This window comes from Phyllobates terribilis, unplaced genomic scaffold (assembly GCF_046119375.1).
Source record: "Phyllobates terribilis strain yellow unplaced genomic scaffold, ASM4611937v1 Scaffold_10__3_contigs__length_209671492, whole genome shotgun sequence".
Classification (NCBI taxonomy): domain Eukaryota; kingdom Metazoa; phylum Chordata; class Amphibia; order Anura; family Dendrobatidae; genus Phyllobates; species Phyllobates terribilis.
The window spans coordinates 148,321,110-148,346,827 of record NW_027362770.1 but is presented as its reverse complement, the minus strand read 5'-3'; the positions used below and the strand labels follow the sequence as shown (position 1 = coordinate 148,346,827).

The following is a 25,718-nucleotide window of genomic DNA, read 5'->3' as shown; positions in this document are numbered from 1 at the left end:
CCTGCGTAAGGATGTTGTAGACTTCGTCGCGGCCTGTTCATCCTGTGACCGTAACAAAGTTCCCAGACATCTACCAGCTGGCCATCTCCTGCCCCTTCCCGTACCTGCTGCTCCATGGCAGCACATTGCTATGGACTTTATCACCGATCTTCCTGTTTCTGCCGGTTGTACAGTCATTTGGGTGGTCGCTGACCGCTTTTCTAAAATGGCCCACTTCATTCCCCTGCCTGGTCTCCCATCTGCACCCGAGCTGGCTAAAGACTTTATCCGCCACATCTTCCGTCTCCATGGCCTTCCCCTCCACATCGTGTCGGATCGTGGGGTTCAGTTCACATCACGCTTCTGGAGAGCCACATGTAAGCTGCTAGACGTCACCCTGGATTTCTCCTCCGCTTACCACCCACAGTCCAATGGTCAAGTGGAGCGGATCAATCAGATCCTTACCAGCTACCTCCGGCACTTCGTTAATGACGTCTGGATCCACCTCAATTCCGTCTAGGAGACAAGGTTTGGCTCTCTTCCAAACATGTGCGGCTCAAAGTACCCTCCTACAAGTTGGGTCCTCGATTCATCGGACCCTTCGAAGTCCTCAGGCAAATTAACCCAGTGGCCTACAAATTAAAACTCCCGGCCACCCTACGCATTCCCAACTCCTTCCACGTATCCCTCCTCAAACCCGTTGTCCTTAACACTTTTTCCGACAATCCAGGCACTCCTCCTACTCCGGTTTCTGCTGAGGACGTCTTTGAAGTGGAGAGTATCCTGGCCACCAAGAGGGTAAGAGGGAGAACCTTTTCTTTGGTGGATTGGAAGGGGTTTGGTCCTGAGGAAAGAACATGGGAACCCAGGGAGAACATCAACGCTCCGCTTCTCCTTGAGAAATTTCTCTCTGGCCTAAAAAAGGGGGAGCCTAAAGGGGGGGTACTGTAGCATCGGCGTCTCTGCCCCCTGCTAGGCAGAGATGCCGTCCCTCTCACCTTCCTGTTCAGCGCACGGCGTCCTCCAGCGCTCCTTCCCTCGCTGCTGCCGGCGCGCGCTCCTTCCCGGGCACTGTGCTTAGGGCACGCGCGCGCTCCCTCTCTCTTAAAGGGACCGCGCGCCGTCCTAAGGAGTCCCCGGCCAATAGCCGGAGGACTTCCCATATATAAGGCACCTCCTCCAAAATGGAGGTGCCCGAGCAAAGTTGTTGCACAGAATACTTACCTCTGCTTCAGCCCTCAGGTCCCGTTGCCAGCCTGACCACCAGTCCTGTCGGCTAGCTTCTCTTCCCTCCTGCCCGACAGTCTGCCTCCGGTCTTCCGCCAGTCTGTCTATGGGCAAGTCCACCTTCGTTCCAGGAAGCACCTGCCAGTTACCTGCCTGCTACCTGTCGTGCCTGCTAAACCCGCTCACCTGGGAGAGCGCGTCTACTACCCGCCTGTTACCTCCTAGCCTACCTGGAGGCTCTGCCGTCACATGCCGTAACCACCTGCCTGTCAGCCTAGAGACTACAGCTTGCTTGCCGTCACTTGCCGTGACCACCTGCTAGCCTACCTGGAGGCTCTGCCATCACATGCCGTGACCACCTGCCTGTCAGCCTTGAGACTACAGCCTGCTCGCCGTCACTTGCCGTGACCACCTGCTAGCCTACCTGGAGGCTCCCGCTGTCACTTGCCGTGACCACCTACCCGCTTGCCAAGAGACTTCTTCTGTCACGTACCGTGACCACCCATCAGCCAACCCAGAGACTTCTGCCTGCTAGTCGTGCCCACCCGCTATACCGGTCAGTCTCAGTCATCTGACCTGTGGGAGCCACCTGCTCTCTACAAGGTCATCCCCAGAGTAGCACCTGGTCCCTCTGCTCGGATCCTCCCTGGTCACGGAGTCGTTAGCCGCCGTCTGACGAGGGTCGGTTCAGATAGATACTTACTTACGCCCCTCTGGGTCCCTCCTTGCACCGCGGCACAGAGGTTCCACCACCCGGACCCGTAACAATAATACAAATATGTCTTTATTAAACACCATAGAAAACAGAGTAAAAACATATTAAAAACCAAACATTAAGATAAGTGATCAAATGCATCTGGGTCTAAAGTAGACAAGGAAAACCCTGAAAATACACTGTATGATTATTTAGTAATATACACCAGGGATAAATATCCCAACAGGGCCTCCTCCTACAGAGTCACAAAATACAGGTACAAATACAAAAACTGGGTGAACCAGGGACCCCAATCGGAAACAACAGTGGTCTGTGGAGCCACGGACATATACAGAGCCTAGGGAGGTCAGGAAATGGTGGAATATAAGAAGAAAAAATGCATGGTATATGTGCCAAGGAAAAGGAGGAGGCAGGCTATCAAGCAGAAAGGGGGTCTACAAGGGCTCCCAAGATCCCAACTCAATTGTGAGGTCCAGTTCAGACCATCACTAATGCCAAGTCACATGAGTCCATGAGAATGGAAAGAAACCATGGTAAGGTGTTGCAACAGCAATACGCGTTCTTGACAACAGCTTCATGAGGGGAGGCAAGCATACCTGATGAAGCTGTTATAACAGCAATATGCGTGGGGTATTGTTACACGCACGCCGCTAGGTTCAGATAGGGGCGAGACAGGTTACATGAATTCTTTGGAATCCTGGGGGAACCGTTACTCAGGGTGACCATAGACCATGTGCTGCAGCTTCTCTCAGGCACACAGGGGTATTGACCCTCAGGCTCAGACACATAGGTTATTTCACTGGCTGACCAGACACACTTGACAAGAGTCCTCATAAACGGTAGAACAGTAGCATTTAATAAGAAGCCGCACAGCCAGTGCAAGTTAAGTCTTATGAGCAACAGGCTCCAGTGACAAACAGTACAGTTTCCTTAGCAGCACAGCAGTTCACAGTCTTCCCACTAGTACAGGACAGCACAGTTCTAATGCAAAGGCACATTAATGAACACAGCATTCTTTACAGCACAGTGAGATGGAGGAGGGGGGGAGGGTTTGCTGAGGGAGATGATCCCTGTGACACCATTTCTTCCAGTCCTTATCTATCTGCCGGACAATACTCCGCTCTGCTAGTTCAGGAACTCTACCTGACCTGTGCTTAGCCTCACTCCTGACTTGAATCCTTTTCACTGAAGAGACGTTTCTGTGAGATACAGAACACACATACCACCTTTCTCTTCGGCCCCAGCCAGACAGTAAACAACTTCCCCACAATCCCCCTGGGGCTCTGCTAAAACACTCCCCTTCTCCTGTGACTGTGTTAACCCCTCTAGTTGCTGGATGCTTCTGGAGCACAACACTTCCTGTCTCCTGTGCTTGTGTTACTTCCAATAGTAGCTGAATTCTTTTAAAGCATCAGCACTACTCTGCACGTCACAGTATCTCCTTACATCCTTGTTGTTCTTAACAACACCATATCATGTTTTTTTTCCCATTTTCATGGACTCATGCGAGTTGGCCTTAGTGATGGTCTGCACAGAACCTCACAATTGATTTGGGATCTTGGGAGCTCTTGATAGCCTCCCTCCTCCTTTTCCTTGACACATATGTGGCACCCCAGGGGTCTGGTTTCCACAGTAATGTAATGTTATGTCTGAGAGCAGGTGGGAGGTCCTTTGGTCAGGGATCCTGTGCATGCCACACTTCCTGCCCAGTCTTGGGAAGGGAAGAACTTCCCCTATATAAACCCGGGGCTGAGGCAGGGTTAGGAGTCAAGGAGAGTAGAGACGAGAAACAGTCATAGGAAGAAACAGCAGAAGCTCAGTGGGAGCAATACTACTACGAGTCAGGGGCTGGCAGCTGCAGAGCTCGCCCTGACTGAGAAGCTTTCTTACCGGACCCGGCGTCCGAGGCTGTGGGGACTAACTCTTACCCAGCAGCAGAAGCCGACCGGCAGGGGATTTCAGGTCCTCAGGCCCAGAAACCCGAAGGCAAGGTCACACGCGTGGGACCAGCACCGCCATCGTGGAGCGGAAGCCATTAGAAGGCCCCGAGTCACCGGCCATACGGGTGAGCACCACACGGCACACTCAGGGACGTGGGCTACTTATATCCGCTTCTAGCAAGGTAGCCAGAAGAGTACAGTCAGTTTGGGAGGCCTACAACTCCGCCTGGCCAGGGGAGATCCCATCTGCTCAAGGACTGACCAGGCCCCGTTCGCTAGCAAGTACTCCGGGAGGGTCTATCGTTGTTACCAGTAAAGACCCTGAATTACACCGCACCGTCTCTGAGTGGTTCCTGCTACCCCCATCTTCCACGTCGGCTGCCCTGAGGCCATACCCCTCCCGTTGGGGGTTATACTATCACGCTGCACAATTCTACACCGGCCTCAGCGGTCTGCCCTGCAGCGGCAGCTCCATAGCTGCAAATCAACGGGTGGCGTAGTCGACACTCAAATAACACCTATCAAGACTGCCACACACTGAGTTTGACTCCCTGGGCACGGACCGGGTCCCCGCCACTCGGAGACTACAACCCTCATCTGATCCGGTTCCGGGTAAGCCCCCCCGTGCGCGAGACGCTGCGCGACACAGCAGGCCCAGGGGCGCGTCAACTTTGGCGTAGTCGGCAGGATTTCATGCCCGCAACCACCGGGTACTGCGTGCCTGAAAAGCAAAGACTGTTCAAACTTACCAGTGGTGAGGTTTCCCGCCATCCGGCGCCATCTTCTGCCTTCTTCCCGCCATCCGCGAAGTTTTCCCGCCATCCGGCGCCATCTTCGGCCTTCTTCCCGCCATCCGTGGAGTTTTCCCGCCATTGGACGCCATCTTGAGGACGCCGCGCGGGAAGAAGAGGGGCGTGGACTCCGAAAGCGCGCGAGAACTGAAGCCCCGCCTCACGTCCGGACGTTGCGTAAGGTCCTGGAAGGAGCCCAGCAGACGCCGACGTCACCAGAGCGCGACGGAAGGTCCTCAACCCTGACGATCTACTGCGGAGCCGCGGCCTACGGAACAGGATCATCGCAAGGTAGGCCACGGTCCACTAGGGGGGAGGAAGATGTCGGATGCGTAGGAGAGCTTCACTGCCTCAACCCCCGCCAGCACCACCGCTGCTGCAGTTATGCCCTTCACCATGCCCTATATCCCGGAAGCAGCTTGGCTACCCCAGTACTCAGGGGAGTCACATACCCTGCATGACTTTAGAGAAAAGCTGGATAGCCTCTTCCAGGTGTACCCCCTCACAGAAGAGCAAAAAGTGAGCATCCTGGTGGCCCAACTAACCGGGGCAGCCAAAAGGGAAGTAAAATCCTGGCCACCTGGGAGGAAGACTGTCGCAGGGATACTAACCCGGCTGAAGGATACCTTTGATACCCGCACCTCAGCCGAGATTAAGCTTAGATTCTACGGGTGCAAGCAGCGAGCGCATGAGAGTATAAGGGACTATGCACTAAACCTACAAGAGGCCCTGAGGGCCATTAAGCAGACCGACCCTGATGGAGTGGGAAACGAGGACAGGCTGTTGACCGAACAATTTATAGAGGGACTATATTGTAATGCCCACCGAACCCAGTTGCGGGCGATGGCCTTACAGGATCCCCATCTGGGCTTTGCACAGTTCAAGGACAGAGCCATCCGGGTGCTCCGAGAACCGGCACCGGGTGGCGTTGTGACCCACAGGCGCCCAGCTATCACTTACCACCAGGAGGCGGCGCCCTTGTCGGCAGGGCCTGTGGGAGCTGATGCGCAGGCTTTGGACAATGACCCGGCTCCAGACCTACACCATCAGGTCCAAGAGCTAGCTAAGAGCGTTGCTGCGCTAACCCGAACTGTGCAGTCTTTACAGGCTTCCACCCCAGGGAAGATCCAGCTGGCATCCGGACCGGAGGACATCCCGTGGGGTCGACCAAGGAGGACCCCACCGGCCAGAGGAAGACCCAGTGACCGATACAGCGAAGACGGACGACCCATCTGCCGCCGCTGCAATCAACCCGGACATATGGCAAGGTACTGTTCTTTAAACGGGCACAACCTGGGGTAGAGGGCCAACCCCCAGGAAAAAGATCACCAGGCCCATCGAACTGGCGCGACAGATATGTGGGAGGACGTCCAGTCTTGCCTGTGGTACTGGATGGCATTCCCATGAGTGCCCTACTGGACACCGGGTCACAGGTCACCACCATCCCGTACGTGCTCTTTAAGCAGTACTGGAATGACTCGGATATTACCCGCTACCCTGACGACGACTTGAGTATCATCGCCAGCAATGGCCAGCCCGTGCCACAGATCGGATTTAAAGAGGTGACCATCAAAATCGGTAGAGTCGAACTGGCAGCTCAGGGACTGATCATTGTAGATATTGACAAACATGAGAGTCACCCAAAAATAACTCTAGGAACTAATGTAATTGAAAATTGTCTTGCAGAGGTGATTTTCCTTTTACAGCAGGTTGCCAAGAACGCCAGCTCCGGCGAGCAGCGGGTGCTCCAGAAAGAGATCCGGGCACTGATGCGACGGCAACAGATAGAACTCTCCGGTGGTGAGATTGGTAGCGTAAGAATGTGTGACCCTTTTCCTATTGCCATGCCCCCAAAAAGTGAAATGATGATTTGGTGCTGGGCAGCTATTGGTCTGAGAGGTAGGGATTACCAGGCAATGGTAGAACCAGTTTACTCGGACAGTAGGCCCACCATTTTGACAGCACGGGGGGTGGTTGATGTACGCCATGGGAGGGTGCCCGTTCGCATAATAAATATCGGGGAGAGGGAAGTGTACCTGCCCCGGTATGCCAAGCTAGCCAAATTATATACCATTAACCAAAATTCTATACAATCTGTGGAACCCTTGCCTCCATCTCACCCGGAGGAAGGTAACGGCTCTAAGAAAAACATGGAGGACTGGTGTCAGCAACTACATCTGGGTACTGACTCCACTCCCGCACACCAGAAACAAGGAGTCTATCGGGTGGTTCAAGAGTACGAGAGAGTGTTCAGTAAACACCCGTTAGACTTTGGGCGAGTCAAGGGGGTAGAACACCACATCCCCACGGGAGACCATCCTCCTATAAAAGAGAGGTATCGACCCGTACCCCCTGCCCACTACCAACACGCCAAGGGGATGCTTAGAGACATGAAGGAGGCTGGGGTGATCAGGGATAGCTGTAGCCCCTGGGCAGCTCCACTAGTCTTAGTCAGAAAAAAAGACAACACCATGAGGATGTGTGTAGATTACCGGAAAATCAACCGTATCACACACAAGGATGCGTACCCCTTACCAAGGATAGAGGAGTCATTGGCTGCTTTAAGATCTGCTAACTTCTTCTCTACCTTGGATCTCACTAGCGGGTACTGGCAGGTTCCTGTAGCAGAGGCGGACCGGGAGAAGACCGCATTCACCACCCCGATGGGACTTAGCGAGTTCACCTGCATGCCGTTCGGACTCTGCAACGCACCAGGAACCTTCCAACGACTAATGGAGTGTTGTCTGGGCCACAGAAACTTCGAGACGGTCCTGTTGTACCTGGACGATGTCATCGTATATTCCAAGACGTATGAGGACCACCTGAAACACCTGGCGGAAGTGTTCGAAGCTCTGGCGAGTTACGGCCTAAAGGTGAAACCCTCCAAGTGTCACCTCCTGAAACCAAAGGTGCAGTACCTGGGACACGTGGTGAGCGCTGACGGAGTGGCTCCCGACCCTGATAAGATCACCGCAATTAAGGAATGGCCAAGCCCCTCCAGCGTAAAAGAAGTGCGGCAGTTCCTCGGGTTGGTAGGCTACTACCGAAGGTTTATTCCCGGTTTCACCAAAAAGGCAGCACCTATGCAGGACCTCCTGATAGGCCAGTCCCGGAAGGCCAAGAACCAGAAGCCGCCCTTCAAATGGGAGGAGCTGGAAGAAGAGTCCTTCCGCCAGCTGAAGATGGCCCTCACGGGGGACGAAATCCTGGCGTACCTGGATTATAGCCAGCCCTTTATCCTCTACACCGACGCCAGTAACATCGGGCTAGGAGCCGTACTGTCCCAGATCCAGCAGGGGAAGGAACGAGTAATCGCCTACGCCAGCCGAAAGCTGCGACCCACCGAAAGGAACCCCGAGAATTACAGCTCATTTAAGCTAGAGTTCCTGGCCGTAGTATGGGCAGTCACCGAGCGCTTTAAGCATTACCTCGCTTCTTCCCGGTTCACCGTGTACACGGATAACAACCCGTTGACACACCTGGACACGGCAAGACTCGGTGCCCTGGAACAGAGGTGGATGGCCCGTCTGTCCAACTACGAGTTCACAATCAAATACCGGGCCGGACGCTCCAATACCAACGCGGACGCCCTGTCCAGGATGCCCAACCTGCCGGACGAAGGAGAAGATCCGGAGGGACTGGAAGAAGTTGAACTCCCTGCGTTCCACCGTCATGGGACTATCCAGCATTCCCACCGGGTAAGGAGTAAGCAGGCTGCTACGTTGAACCCCTTACCTCACTACAACTGGGCGGAAACGCAAGACAGCGACCCTGCCGTCCGACTGGTGAAGGAGGTGCTGACTCGCCCGGAGGCTTGCCTTGAACCAGACGCTCCGGAGGAAGCCAAACAACTATGGGCAGAGAGGAGTCGACTGTTCCTTTACAAGGGGAAGTTGTGCCGCAGAATGGTTAACTCCCGGACGCATGAACTAATCTGGCAAGTAGTGGTGCCACGAAAAGACGCAGCCATGGTGATGGAGGCATACCACGACGGAGCTGGACACTTCGGGTGGAAGAAGCTGGAGTTCCTGCTGCGCGAGCGATTCCACTGGGTAGGCATGAGGGGAACCATTGAGAAGTGGTGCAGAGACTGTGGCCCGTGCAACCTGAGAAGGAAGGACCGTGCCAGCCAGAAGACTCCCCTGCAGTCCATCGTCACCCGGCAACCGTTGGAACTGGTAGCCTTGGATCATGTAAAACTGACCCCAAGCAGAAGTGGCTACGTCTACGCGTTAACCATCGTGGATCATTACTCCCGGTTCTTGGTTGTCGTCCCCGTCAAGGACTTAACGGCTCAAACAGCAGCTAGAGCCTTCCAGAGGCACTTCTGCCGTCCACACGGGTACCCGGACCAAGTGCTGACGGACCAGGGACCTGCCTTTGAAGCGGAGGTCTTCCAGGAATTCTGCAATCTGTATGGCTGCCGGAAGATAAGGACGACACCCTACCATCCGCAAACTAATGGACTTTGTGAGAAAATGAACCAGGTGGTAATGGATCTTCTAAAAACGTTGCCCCTGGAAGAACGCAGTCTGTGGCCTGAGAAGTTGCCCGATCTGGTGGACCTATACAACCACATCCCGGTAGGTTCCACCAACTGTACCCCGGCTTACCTAATGAGGGCAAGACCTGGTAAGTTACCTGTTGACCTGGAAATGGGAGTCCTGACACCCGAGGACACTTCACCAGAAGCAGACTGGGACACAGAGAGGCAGCAGCAGTACCGGAGAGTACAGGAGAGCGTGGAGCGAAGTCTCTGTCAGGCTAGGGAAAGACAAGAGAAAACTTACAACCAGTATGCTCCCGCTGTTCCCCTGGTACCCGGAGAGCAGGTCTTGAAGAGGAAGAGACGGCTCCACAAGTTGGACGACCAGTGGGAGAAGGACCCGTACACCGTACTGCCCTCAAGCCACGAGAACCCGAAGGTTTGTACCATCAGTAAAGACGGAGGGGAAACCACAGCCATTGTATCCCGGGACCACCTGAAGAAGTGTCCAGAACAACTGAGAAACCCTGAAGAGGAACAAGAAGACCATCGACCCGTAGAGGAACGGGAAGATATGGTTAGTACTGTGCTTGGGGACTTCCCTCGGTCTTGGACTCAAGTCAATGGTGCAGTTGTGGTACCCGTACTCACCTTCCTCCAACCAGCATCCCAAGCACCTACGGAGCAACAGGTAGAGCTGGAAGAACAGACGGTCCAGGAGGCAGAAGACCCCACACCCGCAGACCAGGAGGATCAACCCTCTGTTTGCAGTGAGCCTGCCATATCCCTAGTGAGCCAAAGAGCCGGTAGACAGCTGCCCAGTTTACCCTTGACAGCTCCTACACCCTGTAGTTCAGGGCTAGACAGTCAGCTCCGTAGGTCCACTAGGGCCACTAGAGGCCAGTTACCCGCACGTTGGAGGATTTGAAGTGTATAAATTGTTTTATTTATGTTTACCTGTGTATTGTTGCTTGTGTATAATTTTGTGTTTTTAGTTATTTGTAGGAGTCCTTGGTGGATTTACCGGGAATCCTTTGTACATAGTTGGAGCGTAACCCAGGACGGACTAAAGACTGTTAAGGACTCGGGGCAGGACAAACCCCTACCTGGTTACGTCTCCCTGTTTTGGTGAAATGGACACCTTGCTTTTCTTCAAAGACTGCACCCGGTTACGGACATGCCGTGACCACCTTTATGTGTTTCTTCTTATTGTACTATTATTGTTGTTATATCTTGTTATGTTTTTCTAAAATATGTTTAGTCCCGGAGTACTAAATTTCACTAGGGGGGAATGTGGCACCCCAGGGGTCTGGTTTCCACAGTAATGTAATGTTATGTCTGAGAGCAGGTGGGAGGTCCTTTGGTCAGGGATCCTGTGCATGCCACACCTCCTGCCCAGTCTTGGGAGGGGAAGAACTTCCCCTATATAAACCCGGGGCTGAGGCAGGGTTAGGAGTCAAGGAGAGTAGAGACGAGAAACAGTCATAGGAAGAAACAGCAGAAGCTCAGTGGGAGCAATACTACTACGAGTCAGGGGCTGGCAGCTGCAGAGCTCGCCCTGACTGAGAAGCTTTCTTACCGGACCCGGCGTCCGAGGCTGTGGGGACTAACTCTTACCCAGCAGCAGAAGCCGACCGGCAGGGGATTTCAGGTCCTCAGGCCCAGAAACCCGAAGGCAAGGTCACACGCGTGGGACCAGCACCGCCATCGTGGAGCGGAAGCCATTAGAAGGCCCCGAGTCACCGGCCATACGGGCGAGCACCACACGGCACACTCAGGGACGTGGGCTACTTATATCCGCTTCTAGCAAGGTAGCCAGAAGAGTACAGTCAGTTTGGGAGGCCTACAACTCCGCCTGGCCAGGGGGTGTCTCATCTGCTCAAGGACTGACCAGGCCCCGTTCGCTAGCAAGTACTCCGGGAGGGTCTATCGTTGTTACCAGTAAAGACCCTGAATTACACCGCACCGTCTCTGAGTGGTTCCTGCTACCCCCATCTTCCACGTCGGCTGCCCTGAGGCCATACCCCTCCCGTTGGGGGTTATACTATCACGCTGCACAATTCTACACCGGCCTCAGCGGTCTGCCCTGCAGCGGCAGCTCCATAGCTGCAAATCAACGGGTGGCGTAGTCGACACTCAAATAACACCTATCAAGACTGCCACACACTGAGTTTGACTCCCTGGGCACGGACCGGGTCCCCGCCACTCGGAGACTACAACCCTCATCTGATCCGGTTCCGGGTAAGCCCCCCCGTGCGCGAGACGCTGCGCGACACAGCAGGCCCAGGGGCGCGTCACATATACCATGCACCTTTTCTTCTTATATTCCACCATTTCCTGACCTGACTAGGCCCTGTATATATCGGTGGCTACACAGACCCTATTGTTTCCAATTGTAACTATTGTGCTTATACTTTTAAGGGGTCCCTGGTTCACCAAGTTTCTGTATTTTGTGACTCAGTAAAAGTCCTGTTGGGATATTTATCCCCGATGTATATTACCAAATAATCATACAGAGTATTTTCAGTGTTTGCCTTGTCTACTGTAGACCCAGGGGTGCTTGATCACGTTTCTTGATGTTTGGTTTTTAACATGTTTTTACTGTGTTTTCTATGGTGTTTAATAAAGATATGTTTTCATTATTCATGATTAGGTGTGCTCATCACTTGTATATTGGCTTTTCCCTCTTTTGTGTATATGGTTTTCCCTATTTTGTGTATGTAATTTATTCCATACATGATGTAGCATCCTCTACTTGAATTTTTGCATTATTTTGTTTGTGGTGCACCCTGCTCTGCATACGTTTATGGCATTAAAGCTCCCTTTTTTTTTATATAAGTGTGTAATCATCCCTTTACACCATTTTATTGGTGGTATACTCTCCCAAAAGTCCACACCTTTATCTGTGATAGTTTCCTAGATACAGGAACTGTCTCCCACTCACAACCTGCCGCTTAGCAGTAATTTAATTGGTGTTTTTCACTTGGTGATTTGGTGTCAAGCTCATATATAGGGTGTTATAGGGATATGAAGGGTTAGTCCACGGTAAGCGGGGGTGCCATATCACTAATCCTAGGGTGCCAACCTCCACGGGCAGGCAGGGTGATTTATAGCTTTAAACCCCCGTCGATTTCTTGCCCCCATCTTTCTCTGGACACCCTAGACACATTTTTTGCTTTGTGTTGTCTTTTCCCCCAGTATTTTTAAGACCTAGTTAAATAAAGTTATATTTTATAGGTTTTTTTTTTAGTTGGTTGTTTATTAATAGGGAAGTAACCATTATGATACATTACAAGTGCCATCTTGTTATACTGTTACATACACAGGGTGGACAGCAGTGTGAGCAGCTGCTTCTTACCTCAGCACCCCTGGTATCTCCAGTATTAGGTCAGATAGATATGGTGCACAGCAGTGTGAGCAGCCTCTCATTACCTCAGCTACACTGGTATCCCCAGTATTGGATCAGATAGACATGGTGGACAGCAGTGTGAGCAGCCTCTTCTTACCTCAGCACCCCTAGTATCTCCAGTATTAGGTCAGATAGACACGGTGGACAGCAGTGTGAGCAGCTTCTTCTTACCTCAGCACCCCTGGTATCTCCAGTATTAGGACAGATAGACATGATGGACAGTAGAGTGAGCAGCTTCTTCTTTCCTCCGCACTCTTAGTGTCTCCAGTATTAGATCAGATAGACAGGGTGGACAGCAGTGTGAGCAGCTTCTTCTTACCTCAGCACCCCTAGTATCTCCAGTATTAGGACAGATAGACATGATGGACAGTAGAGTGAGCAGCTTCTTCTTTCCTCCGCACTCTTAGTGTCTCCAGTATTAGATCAGATAGACAGGGTGGACAGCAGTGTGAGCAGCTTCTTCTTACCTCAGCACCCCTAGTATCTCCAGTATTAGGACAGATAGACATGATGGACAGTAGAGTGAGCAGCTTCTTCTTACCTCCGCACTCTTAGTGTCTCCAGTATTAGATCAGATAGACAGGGTGGACAGCAGTGTGAGCAGGTTCTTTTTACCTCAGCACCCCTGGTATCTCCAGTATTAGATCTGATAGACATCGTGGACAATAGCGTGATCAGCCTCTTCTTACTACAGAACCCTTGATATCTCCAGTATTAGATCAGATAGACAAGGTGGGCAGCAGTGTGAGCAGCCTCTTCATACCTCAGGACCCCTGGTATTTCCAATATTAGATCAGATTTTCCACTAGGAGCACAGTTTCCTATACATAAAAGGAGGGGCAGAGCTTCCTACTGCACATGCTCACAGGCTCCTGTCATTAACATTCCAGGAGAGGTTTCGATCAGTTTAACAAGGTGGCATTCGTTTTAATCCTATGCTGATTACCTCTCTAAACAAATTAATTGTGATTTGCTAATTAAAAAAAGTATATAGAAACATTATAATGACCTTTTATTTTCTTCCTAGTGAACCCCTTCAATAAACAATTCTTCTATAACTTTTCTTCCTAGATGCATCGGAGCAGCTCCATATCCATTCGCTTATGACATTCGTACTCGTTGGATGTCTGGTGCCAATTTTCTCCCTTTTTTGTGGGTTTTTATCTGACTCCTTCTTTATTCAGGTGTTTGGTAATAACAGAAACAAAGGGCTTTTTTTATGGCTTAGGATATCTTGCAGCTTTTGTATCCTGACCATCGACAGTAACGTCAGCGCATTGTATCCAAGGAGCTAAATGTGCAAGACCCGGGGTCACGGCAGCTGAATACACCGACCTCAGAAAACAGAGACAATGAATTGCAAATGACACTCCGAAGAAAAAAAAAAAGGGAAAAAGAAAAAAAAAGGAGGGGAAAAAAAAGCCCCTCATTCAGGGAGAAGATGACAAAAGGCCTGTGCGAGGCTGAATTGGCTTTCTGTGCACACTGATCCAGTCTGACTGTGTGTGGCAAGGAACGAATGTGTTCCAGCAAAGGAAGCCAAATCCAGTAAAACCCTCACGTTTTTTTTTTTTCTTACCCCCGGAAATCTGTCTATGAGACATCACTCCTGGTCTCCGGCTGTACGAGCAGCGCCGGCCATTGTCTTACACGTCAATCAAAATTCCCGTTATAGTGAAATTATTATGTCATTAGTAAAAATGTCCAAATGACAGGTCTGTAAATAATACTGGCAAAAATAATGTCATTTTTATATTGGAAATTCCATAGATAAGCACACAATACGCATCTCGGCCGCTGCAGAACCTCACAATACGCACCTCGGCCGCTGCATAACCTCACAATACACACCTCGGCCGCTGCAGAACCTCACAACACGCACCTCGGCCGCTGCAGAACCTCACAATACGCACCTCGGCCGCTGCAGAACCTCACAATACACACCTCGGCTGCTGCAGAACCTCACAATACACACCTCGGCTGCTGCAGAACCTCACAATACACACTTCGGCTTCTGCAGAACCTCATAATACACACCTCGGCTGCTGCAGAACCTCACAATACACACTTCGGCTTCTGCAGAACCTCATAATACACACCTTGGCTGCTGCAGAACCTCATAATAAACACCTCAGATGCTGCATCCCCTGAAAAAGCTGCTATCACGGTAAATCTGTTTGTGGTTTGGAGGACACTTCTAATGTGTGCTTCATTTGTAAGCTCGCACTGTTGAAGTGTCCCCTCAAACAGGTTTCACTGCAACAGCGACTTCATCAGGGGATGGAACAAAATGTGACTGTCTGATCCTCTGATGAAGCCGCTATTGTGGTGAAACATATTGTGGTGGGATACTACTAATGTGCGCTTCAGTTTTAATCACACACTGATGGTTACGCAACAAATATTGATAGGACAGAACTCCCAAATACTGTTCTGGATCAATTTAAGCACTCAATGTGCTATATGTTCATATTATTGATAGAGATCTACAAAAAGTGTTTGGATTTTACATTATCCCTAAAATCACACAATGGTTTAACACACAAATAAAAGTTGAGTAGTAGAGGCTAGCAGACAAGTGGGGCTTATGCTTTTTTGGTAATGATTTTTTCACATTTATTGATCCTCTCCAGGATCTGCCATTCCCTTTCCTGGTTATTTTTGATTCCCACAATGCACTTCTCTTGGGAAGTCCTAGTTTCACACTTGTTGGAAAGCCACAGGGTGGAGGCTATATCCCCTAATGGATCAGAGCAGGGTGAAGACCTGTCGATGAACGTTAGTTGGAAATGAGCGTTGTTATAAATCGGCCTAAGTAAACATTTCCTTACCCATGGCTTGCTTTCCCATAGCACACTGGTAAGTGTTTCTTGGGGACTGGTTGTGATGTGGGTACGGGATAAGTCCAGCACAAACCCCGAGCAATGTAAAGGGTTCAATTTTCAAATGGGTGGTTTGCCTAAAATACAAATCACAGACAACATCCATTACTATAAAGTGCGAGGCATCGGAACAAAGACAAGTCTTACAAATATAATGTAATAATTATATTAGCAAATACCTCCAATTAGAAATGTAGTATAGTTCTTCTGATCAACCACCATAAATGAGGAGGGCACCATCTAATAAACGGGATCTACCTGCAGCATCTCATGAACTAACAAGTGAAAAAATTTTTTTTTGGGAAAGAGGAGATGCTAACTAATAGTGATCATCAAAATGATCAAGAAATAAATAAATAGATAGTGATCAATAGCAGTATCAATCTATGAAAATATGTCAATTTATTAAATACAAATGTTTCCTGACACATATACATGTAGTAACAAACTAACAAACATATAAAACACCATAAAATAGTGGAAAAACACCACTGTCTAAGGAGCCAGCTGATACATTATAATAGAATCACGTATATAATGATACAACAAATACTATATATGATAATTCAATGAATGAAGAAATACAGAGCGCACAGGCTCAGTGCAATATCTGTGATGGTCAATGATGCCTAGACCCTGCAATGCACTAGTTAAATAACAGGGTAAATGTGTAAAGGCAAGTGAAGCACATACAAGGCTGAAAAAGCAGAGTATGGCAAAAAGCAGTACCTGTTTCCCGACACTGAATGGTGCCCCCACAAGGATAAAAGTACGATCCTAATGGATAACCAAATAGGTCCCTATAGCTAACATAAGCTAATGACCACAGCGGAACCTAAAGCACTAAATAAGGGGATGATACCAGAAAGTGACGGTGGCTTCATCAGGGGCATATGCAAGAAACATTCTAATGTCAGTTAATATAACAGCCAGTTAATAAGATAATTGTCTTATTAACTGGCTGTTATATTAACTGACATTAGTATGTTTCTTGCATATGCCCCTGATGAAGCCACCGTGAGTGGCGACACGCGTTGGGCTCCGCGGCGCCAGCTGTTCCTATTATATTTTTTTCAGCACAGGCTCTCACTTTCTGGTATCATCCCCTTATTTAGTGTTTTAGGTTCCGCTGTGGTCATTAGCTTATGTTAGCTATAGGGACCTATTTGGTTATCCATTAGGATCGTACTTTTATCCTTGTGGGGGCACCATTCAGTGTGGGGAAACAGGTACTGCTTTTTGCCATACTCTGCTTTTTCAGCCTTTTATGTGCTTCACTTGCCTTTACACATTTACCCTGCTATTTAACTAGTGCATTGCAGGGTCTATGCATCATTGACCATCGCAGATATTGCACTGAGCCTGTGCGCTCTGCATTTCTTCATTCATTGAATTATCATATATAGTATTTGTTGTATCATTATATACGTGATTCTATTATAATATATCAGCTGGCTCCTTAGACAGTGGTGTTTTTCCACTATTTTATGGTGTTTTATATGTTTGTTAGTTTGTTACTACATGTATATGTGTCAGGAAACATTTGTATTTAATAAATTGACATATTTTCATAGATTGATATTGCTATTGATCACTATCTATTTATTTATTTCTTGATCATTATAGTTCTTCTGATCGCTATCGATTTCTCCATGTGCAGGGCACATGGTTACGACCACTAAAAGCTAAGGTCACTATATGAGTGGTCGTAACCATGGATACCTAAGCTACTGAAATGCCTTTCACATGGGGTAAGCGACATAGCGAATCTGAAGAACTATACTACATATCTAATTGGAGGTATTTGCTAATATTATTATTATTACACCTACTACATATTGGGACAGGATGTTGGAGATGGGAATATCCCTTTAAAAATATTCAAAACTTTGTAAAAATCTCACTTTACCGCATCATCCAGGAGACTAACAGCATTTTTCAGGGGAAAAAATAAAATTACGCTTGTAGTAGTGGCTTTTACTGTATGTTTTTTTTTTTTTAAATGGACATTTTATGGGGCTTTTCTCACGTATTCGTATGATCAAATCCGTTCTAGTCCGTTATTGACAATCAGACTTGACCATTTTAGTCAATAGGAATGAGAAAATAAATTAATGCATATAAGTCATCCATGAGCTACACGATTTTCAAGGATTCAGATGCAAAACTGGACACAGTGGTGTGATTTTTCAGAATAAGCTGTACATAAAGAATAACACTTCTGCTCATTATATGACTTCCATCCGGCATTAGTCACCAGTTTCCCATCTGCAGAATCTTTCTTGAAGCTACAGCCTAGCTGCTATGATGTCTCAATACGCCGTACACAGACACCAGCACACGTAGGAGGATATTATACAACAGTACTGAGCAGTGTAACTGTGAATCCAGAGCTGAAAAAAACAAACACTCATTAGAACCCTGCAGCACTGCTTTTACGTGTCTGTTCTTCTCTCTTCACTCTGCTTCTCTCCCGCTCTCCATAAACGTCAATAAACATCTGTAATCTGATCCCTCGGTGAGCTGGTAGTTTTTGTTTAGACCAAGATGGATTTTAGCAGCTGTTCAGTGTGACACAGAAGTTCAGGATATAAGGGTAGAGAAAAAGTGGCTCATAAGTGGAGAAAGAATCAGATCTCTAAGACAAATTCCAAAGTTTCTTGTAATCACTTGTACTATAGATTTATACAAAGTTTGTTGAAAGTGACCTTTTAATTTAGTTTTTGGTGTAACATTTAGAAAAAAAAAATGAAATACAACTAGTATGAACTTTTGAGAAAGCGGTCACTTACTTGGATATGGAGTGTTCGTACAGAGAGATGTAACAATCGTTCTCTTCATTCACATCCAAATATTCCACCAGACTTTCATGGAGGAAATCCTCAAAGCTCCTGTAAACGGTCAGTGAAATAATGAGGAGGGAGTCCCGGCACTCACATAATTACAGCAGTGTATAGAAATCCTCAGCCCCAGGAGCGGTCGCTCGCTCGAGTCGTCTGCCAGGCATGAGGAGTCAGGCGCGTTCCTCGGGAGAATCATCTTTATTCCTTCTTATCACACTCTAAGACTCTCTATACTCCTGCTCATATTACTATCCCCTGGTGCTATTCTATTTAACAAGTAATTAGCATTGCCGGTTATAGCAATGATGTAACAAGAGAGAAATAGGATAAAAACTGAATGCAAAGTAGAAAAAATAATCAATTCAAACACTATAAAAAGTATATGACGACTACTGAAAATAGACTACTAATATTCGTGTCCATGTATAAGTCATACTACTACAAATGTAAAGGGCTTGTCCATTTAGGCTATATTCACACTGTGTTCGCGGTAAAGTTCCCAACGCATGCGTCAAAATTAGCCCTCTATTAACCCAACAGTGACTAGGTATCCAATTCCCACATTTTTTTTTTCCCTCTTTGCAATGTAAATCTATAGGATACGTTTTGGTTGGAGGCATATGTCTAGAAACCATTCTGAAAGACATTGCAAAATGCAGTGTGAACACGCCAGATTACTCTTTCGAACCCGGCTCATTAAAGCGAATCTGTCAGCAGCATGACGTAGTGGCAGAGAGCCTGATTCTAGGGATGTGTCACTTACTAGGCTGTGTTTTGCAGTATCAATAAAATCAGTGTTTTATCAGCAGGAGATTATCACTCCAGGACTAGGTGTCTCATGCCTCCTAGTCCTCCTGCTCTGTGTAACTCCGCCTCCACCACTGATTGGCAGATAATGTACAGTGTACACAGAAAGCTGCCAATCAGTGGTGTGGGTGGGGTTATACACAGTTCAGAATTTTGAGCTCTGCTAGATCTGCAGGAGAGAAAATATCAAAATCATGCAGAACAGCAAGTGACAGAGCACAGGAATCAGGCTCTCAGCCTCTACATCATGCTGCTCTCAGATTACATAGCAGGAACCTACTGACAGATTCCCTTCAATATACCGCATGAGCTGACAATCATTAGAATGGTCGCTGTGGGGTAAGTAAAGCACTGGTTGCCACTTTCGCCAAGCACTAATAACTGATCATCATTTGGCCTCCAATGATAGAAGATACGGTGAGGTTGAGACAACCCCATTATGCGTATGTCGACGTTGACAAGCGCTGATCGACGATTTATCATGTCAATTGGCGCTTGTATATGGACCAATGCTAACTATACTGGATCATTATCGCGATTGTTCCTTCCCCGTACTGTTTGCATATTGTCGGCAGCACGTTGCAGGAAGATGTTCTGCAGACAGTGATCATTTTTCGGGCTGCATAAAAGAGGAGATTAGCTGAGCATTTGATCACTGCCATATTTACAAGGGCCAATGGTAGATCAGCCTGTGTAAAAGGGCCAATACAGGTGTAAGGCCGGTTTTACCTGTTGAGAAAACATGGACCGTGCTTGTATCGGAATACGAGGCTGAACAGCAGGGTCTGGTGACCGGAGGTAACTGGTGGTGGATCGGGGTCTGCAGAGCATGGTCAGCCTGAACGGCCGGTTCTGATGACGTGGGCTAACTGGTGGTGGAGCAGAGTTCTCCACATGAGAGCATGGTCAACCTGAACGGCCGGGTCTGAGGACCTGGGGTAACTGGTGGTGGAGTGGTGTCTTCAGATCAGAGCACGGTCAACCTGAACGGTCGGGTCTGATGTCCTGGGCTAACTGGTGTTGGAGCGTGTTCTCCAGATCAGTTAATGGTCAGCCTGAAGGGTTGGGTCTGATGACCTGGGTTAACTGGTGGTGGAGCAGAGTTCTCCATATGAGAGCATGGTCTGCCTGAACGGTCGGGTCTGATGATCTGGGCTAACTGGTGCTGGAGCAGAGTTCTCCACATGAGAGCATGGTCAACCTGAACGGCCGGGTCTGAGGACCTGGGGTAACTGGTGGTGAAGTGGTGTCTTCAGATCAGAGCACGGTCAACCTGAACGGCCGGGTCTGATGCTCTGGGCTAACTGGTGGTGGAGCAGGGTTCTGCAGATCAGAGCACGGACAGACAGAACGGCCGGGTCTGATGACCTGGGCTAACTGGTGGTGGAGCGGGCTCTCCAGATCAAAGCATGGTCAGCCTGAACGGCCGGGTCTGATGCTCTGGGCTAACTGGTGGTGGAGCAGGGTCTCCAGATCAGAGCACGGTCAACCTGAACGGTCGGGTCTGATGTCCTGGGCTAACTGGTGGTGGAGTGGGGTTCTCCAGATCAGAGCATGGTCAGCCTGAACGGCCGGGTCTGATGATCTGGGCTAACTGGTGGTGGAGCAGGGTCTCCAGATCAGAGCATGGACAGCCTGAACCACCAGGTCTGAGGACCTGGGGTAACTGGTGGTGGAGCAGGGTCTCCAGATCAGAGCACGGTCAGGGTTTTAAGGACCTGTTAAACTGGTATTAGAGTCCGGTCTGTTCTGATCTATGGATGAACAGCAGCGTATCATGGTCTCCATTCTTCAAAAGTAAAAGGCATAGATGACATTAGTAAGGGGCAGTGATCTTGTGATATCAAACTAACCTGTAACCCTGAGACAGTTCCAGGATGTGCTTGTTGGTCACCATCGGTCTCTGTTTTTTGACAATAATGTAAGGTCTGCAAAAAAACAAAAAAAACGGATATTAAAGAACGAGTCAGCGAAATTTAATTTTATTGAATTACATTTTACTCTAGTGATCATACACTCATCAACGCTCTCCGTTGTAAAGTCTGAGACAGCGGAGGCCATTTTTCAATGCAGAGAACAAAGGAACGACTACAGGAGGAGGCGCCGTAGATGTGTATAGTCATGGCATTATACATTATTCTATCATCCCTTATCTAAACAGCGCAAAGACAAAAGTACTCAACAACATTGACTAGATGGATAACAATATTTGGGCACGGCCTTTATTTAATTATTAAAACCATAACCTTTAAACAACCATATTGCGGCGCTGCAGCTCTTTTATCACCCCGCTCACCCCCCTCCACTAATGTCCGTGCCAATCAGGGGGCCGTCAGCAAAGCAGAAAAACCTACCTGCCCTACAACGGACCCCTGAATGGCCTGACAAAACCTCCAATCCCATACTTTATCATTTACCCTGGATACGTGACCCAGGCAAAAAAAAAGTGGGAAAGCAATTTTCCCGCCATTTAACCCTTTCAGTAAGAGGAGGAACACACAGCATCAGATAATGCCATGTGTTCCCTTCCTAATGGTCCGGGAAACTATGACTGGAGGGTGCAGAAGACCCGGAAGGAGGTTCTGCTCAGTATAGGACACCATTAAAGCTGCTCAACAGAGAGCATACAAAAAACTTACTATCCCTAATGGAGTACGACTGGTCCCAAACCCAAAGCCGGAATCTGCGTTGCCCTTTTCCCATACTACAGTTTTGAGTGGATTTTATAGTTTTGTACCACAAAAAGGCAACAAAAACGAAAAATTACTCCCCAGCAACAATCTACATGTAGAAAAAAAAATAATTGAATCTGGCAAAAAGAAATATGAGGCCTTCAGGGAAGTCAGCGGCCAACTACAGACTGGCAGCTCCTATTCCCAGATGTCTACGGGCCACCGGCACCAGATCCGTTCTGTAGAAGACTCCGGGGACCTCAGCTGTCAGACAGTACTGAGGCTATCAGGACTCCCGGCAATTCAGGGTCGGCCATATTGTGGAGGGCTGGCAAGTAACATGCGTTGTGCGTGTAGTTTGGCTTGTAGCCGATGACTGCTCCTATTGATAGAAAACCTCTCTATTTAGCGTAATATACTTGTCTCTGCTGTCAATGAGGCGCCCGTTATGGTACGGGACCGATAGACCTCTGCCAGGTGCCCCCTGCTACTATAGGACCCTTCATTTTACAGCAGCGTTACATTTTCCAGTCGAGCGATCCCTCTAAGGGAACAAACTGCTCCAAAGAAATCTTCATTAGCGTTTGGAAGATTCCGAAGACTTTCTGTAGCAAGAAATTACATTTGGGAAAATCGACCATTCATCACTGGTATAGTTACCAAATTTAGGTACCGTATTATCTTAATGACTTTTCTGGGCTTTCCCACCATGTCACTGTTAATTGGACTGTTCATCCAGAGCTACCTGGTTCTTAAGATACAATGCCAGAGCTACAGTTAAAACTGAAATCGATTTGGGGGGTATTTAATGGCGAATTGGGGTCCGTGTTACGACCCGTGGGCACTACCAGGGTTGTGGCGTCGGTAAGCCAACCTCCGACTACTCAATTTCCATGACACCGACTCCACGACTCCCTCATACATGGCTCATGTTTAAGTGATAAATTTACTGTAGCACAGATTCATCTCAGCTGAAAGTCTAGACCCTTAGATCAGGAATAGGACAGACATTTATAGGACATTTCATAACTTTCCCAAATTCCTATGAAAAAATATTCCGCACAAACTGCATTGAACTACTGTCCCCAATTTATTATATACTAGATGGTGGCCCGATTCAAATGCATCGGGTATTCTAGAATATGTATGTGGCCGACAGGGCGCAATCAGCAGAGCGGTGTTTAAATTTGGCGCCAAAACCGCTGATTGTTCGAGGCCGGCAACCGTGACCAATCACCAAAGCAGTGTTAAAATTTGGCGGCTATATCGCAGATTGGTCACGGCCGGCGGTCGCGACTAATCAGCAGAGCGTTGTTTAAATTTGGCACCAATCTCGCTGATTGGTCGCGGCTGGAGTCCGCGACCAATCAGCAGAGCGTTGTTTAAATTTGGCGCCAATCTCGCTGATTGTTCGCGGCTGGCAGCCGCGACCAATCAGCAGAGCGTTGTTTACATTTGGTGCCAATCTCGCTGATTGGTCGCGGTCAGCTGGTGTCCACGACCAATCAGCAGAGCGTTGTTTAAATTTGGCGCCAATCTCGCTGATTGGTCGCGGCTGGCGTCCGCGCCCAATCAGCACAGCAGTGTTTAAATGTGGCGCCAAAATCGCTGATTGGTCGCGGGTAGCGTCCGCGACCAATCAGCACAGCAGTGTTTAAATGTGGCGCCAAGATCGGTGATTGGTCGCGGGCGGAGAGCGCGATCAATCAGCGAATCGTATTGATGACGACCGGTGAGCGGAATTGTGTTGGTGAGGACCGGGGAGCGCCACTGCCTGTGCGGCTACTTCCGCTGCGAGAAGCCGGCAGATGAGCGACTGCTCGCAGCAGAAGTATCTCGACCCGCAGCAGCGCTCCCCGGTCCTCCCTTCCGCATGGATGTCAGCGCCGCTGCCTGTGCAGGTACTTCCGCTGCGAGCAGCTGGGAGATGAGCGGCCGCTCGCAGCAGAAGTATCCCGACCAGCAGCGGCGCTCCCCGGTCCTCCCTTCCGCATGGAGGTCAGCGGCGCCGGCAATCGGGGTCCTTCTGCTGCTACCGGCCTCGCGCCGGTCATCTCCGTCCCGCAGATGAGCCGCTAACGCCCGCCATCTTTTTTCAGAAATCCCGCGGCGCTGATTGGCCGCTGCCGGACCAATGAGCGACACGGGATTTCCAGGACAGACAGACAGACAGACAGACAGACAGACAGACAGACAGAGGGGATAAGACGATTATATATATAGATTTTAGGAGTCGGTCCATTTTAAACCGACTCCACAAAAATAGGCTCCGACTGACTCCACGACTCCGAATCCACAGCCCTGGGCACTACAATGCCTATCATTAGCGGTGAGACCCTCTGTGAGGTCATTCAAGAATGGATGAACAAATTAAAAGGGGGTTTCCACTGAAATTTTTTTTTTTTTTTTTAAAGGGCTCAGACTGGCTTAAAGAAAAAAAAAGAAAGAAAAAGTAGTAATACTCAACTCTCATCCGTTCTCCCTCCCAGGTCCCATCCTGATCCCTATTAGATCCTACTTTCCTCTATTTCTTGGTCCCAAAAAAAAAGAACAGGAAGTGCAGGCTCAGCCAATCACAGGCACAGCAGGGACCCTCCTCAGTCTGTGATTGGCTGAGCAGCCATTTCCTGTCTTTTTCAGTGGGTCAAGGACAGGGCCAAGAAGTAAAGATCAGTAAGGACTGGATAAGGAATAAGAGGGACAGGAGATTGCTGGAAGTGAGTAATGTTTGATTTATCAGGGTTCCAATTCCGGTTCTTCCATTTATTGGAAGGACGAGGGTCCTAAGAGGGGTGTCAATACTGTTCCTTCCATAGAAGTGAATGGATTTAGGCATAAGTTTAGCCTCCTTTCCATTCTTCGCCTAGTTGCCGTGGCCACTTTGCATTGATTTGCCATAAATGCTCATGGTGGGGATAACTAAGTAAAATTTACATATGACCATCCGATAGTATGGCATTGATCAGACAAACTCTAGACTAACTCCCTCATCCCCAGGCGATATTCCATTTTCGTTTCTTGCTCCCCTTCTTCCCAGAGCCATAACTTTTTTAATTTTTCCCTAAATATGGCCGTATGAAGGCTTGTTTTTTGCGGGACGAGTTGTACTTTTGAATGACACCATTGATTTTTACATATTGTGTTAAAAAAGTGCAATTCCACAATTGTTTTTATTTTTTTATTTATCATGTTCACTAAATGCAAAACCTGACCTGCCATTAGGATTCTCCAGGTCATTACGAATACGTAGATATCAAACATGTATAGGTTCTTTTTTATTTAAGTGGTGAAAAAAAAATCCAAAGTTTTCCTAGATCCGTAGCGTCTCCATTTTTCGAGAGCTGGGGCTTATTTTTTGCGCCCTGAGGTGACATTTTTATTGAGAACATTTTGGGATAGATAAGATGTTTTGATCGCCCGTTATTGCATTTTAATGCAATGTTGAGGCGGCACAAAAAAAAGTAATTCTGGAGTTTCAATTTTTTTCTTCTCGTTACAGCATTTACCGATCAGATTAATCTATTTTATATTTTGATAGAATGGACATTTATGAATGCAGCTATACAAAATGTGTTTTTTTTATTGTTTTATTTTGAATGGGTGAAAAGGGGGAGATTTGAATTTATTTTTTTTTTTACTGTCCTCAAAAGTCCCCTTAGCAGACTTGAAGCTGTACTACACATAGCAGGGCTTTATGTAGGATAAATCATGTTTTCCTATGAACGCCAGCCACAGGCCGGCGTTCATAGGAGATGTACAATGACCACGACCAAGTGACAGGGGCGCCGATGAGGACGCGCTTCCGGCCAGCGCGTGTTAAATGCCGCTGTCAGAGACTGACAGCGGCATTTAACTTGTTGACAGCCGCAGGTGAATCGCGCATTTGACGCACCCCTGGGCCTTCGTCGCGCGGCATCGCGCGCACGGGAGCTTACCCGGAGCCGGATCTGTTGAGGGTTGTAGTCTC

General features: G+C 48.6%; 1 pseudogene; it reads right to left on the bottom strand.

Moving 5' to 3' along the window:
* LOC141164059 (DNA-directed RNA polymerase III subunit RPC2-like) overlaps positions 1–25,718 on the bottom strand; it is a 338,189-nt pseudogene that overhangs the window by 75,479 nt on the left and 236,992 nt on the right.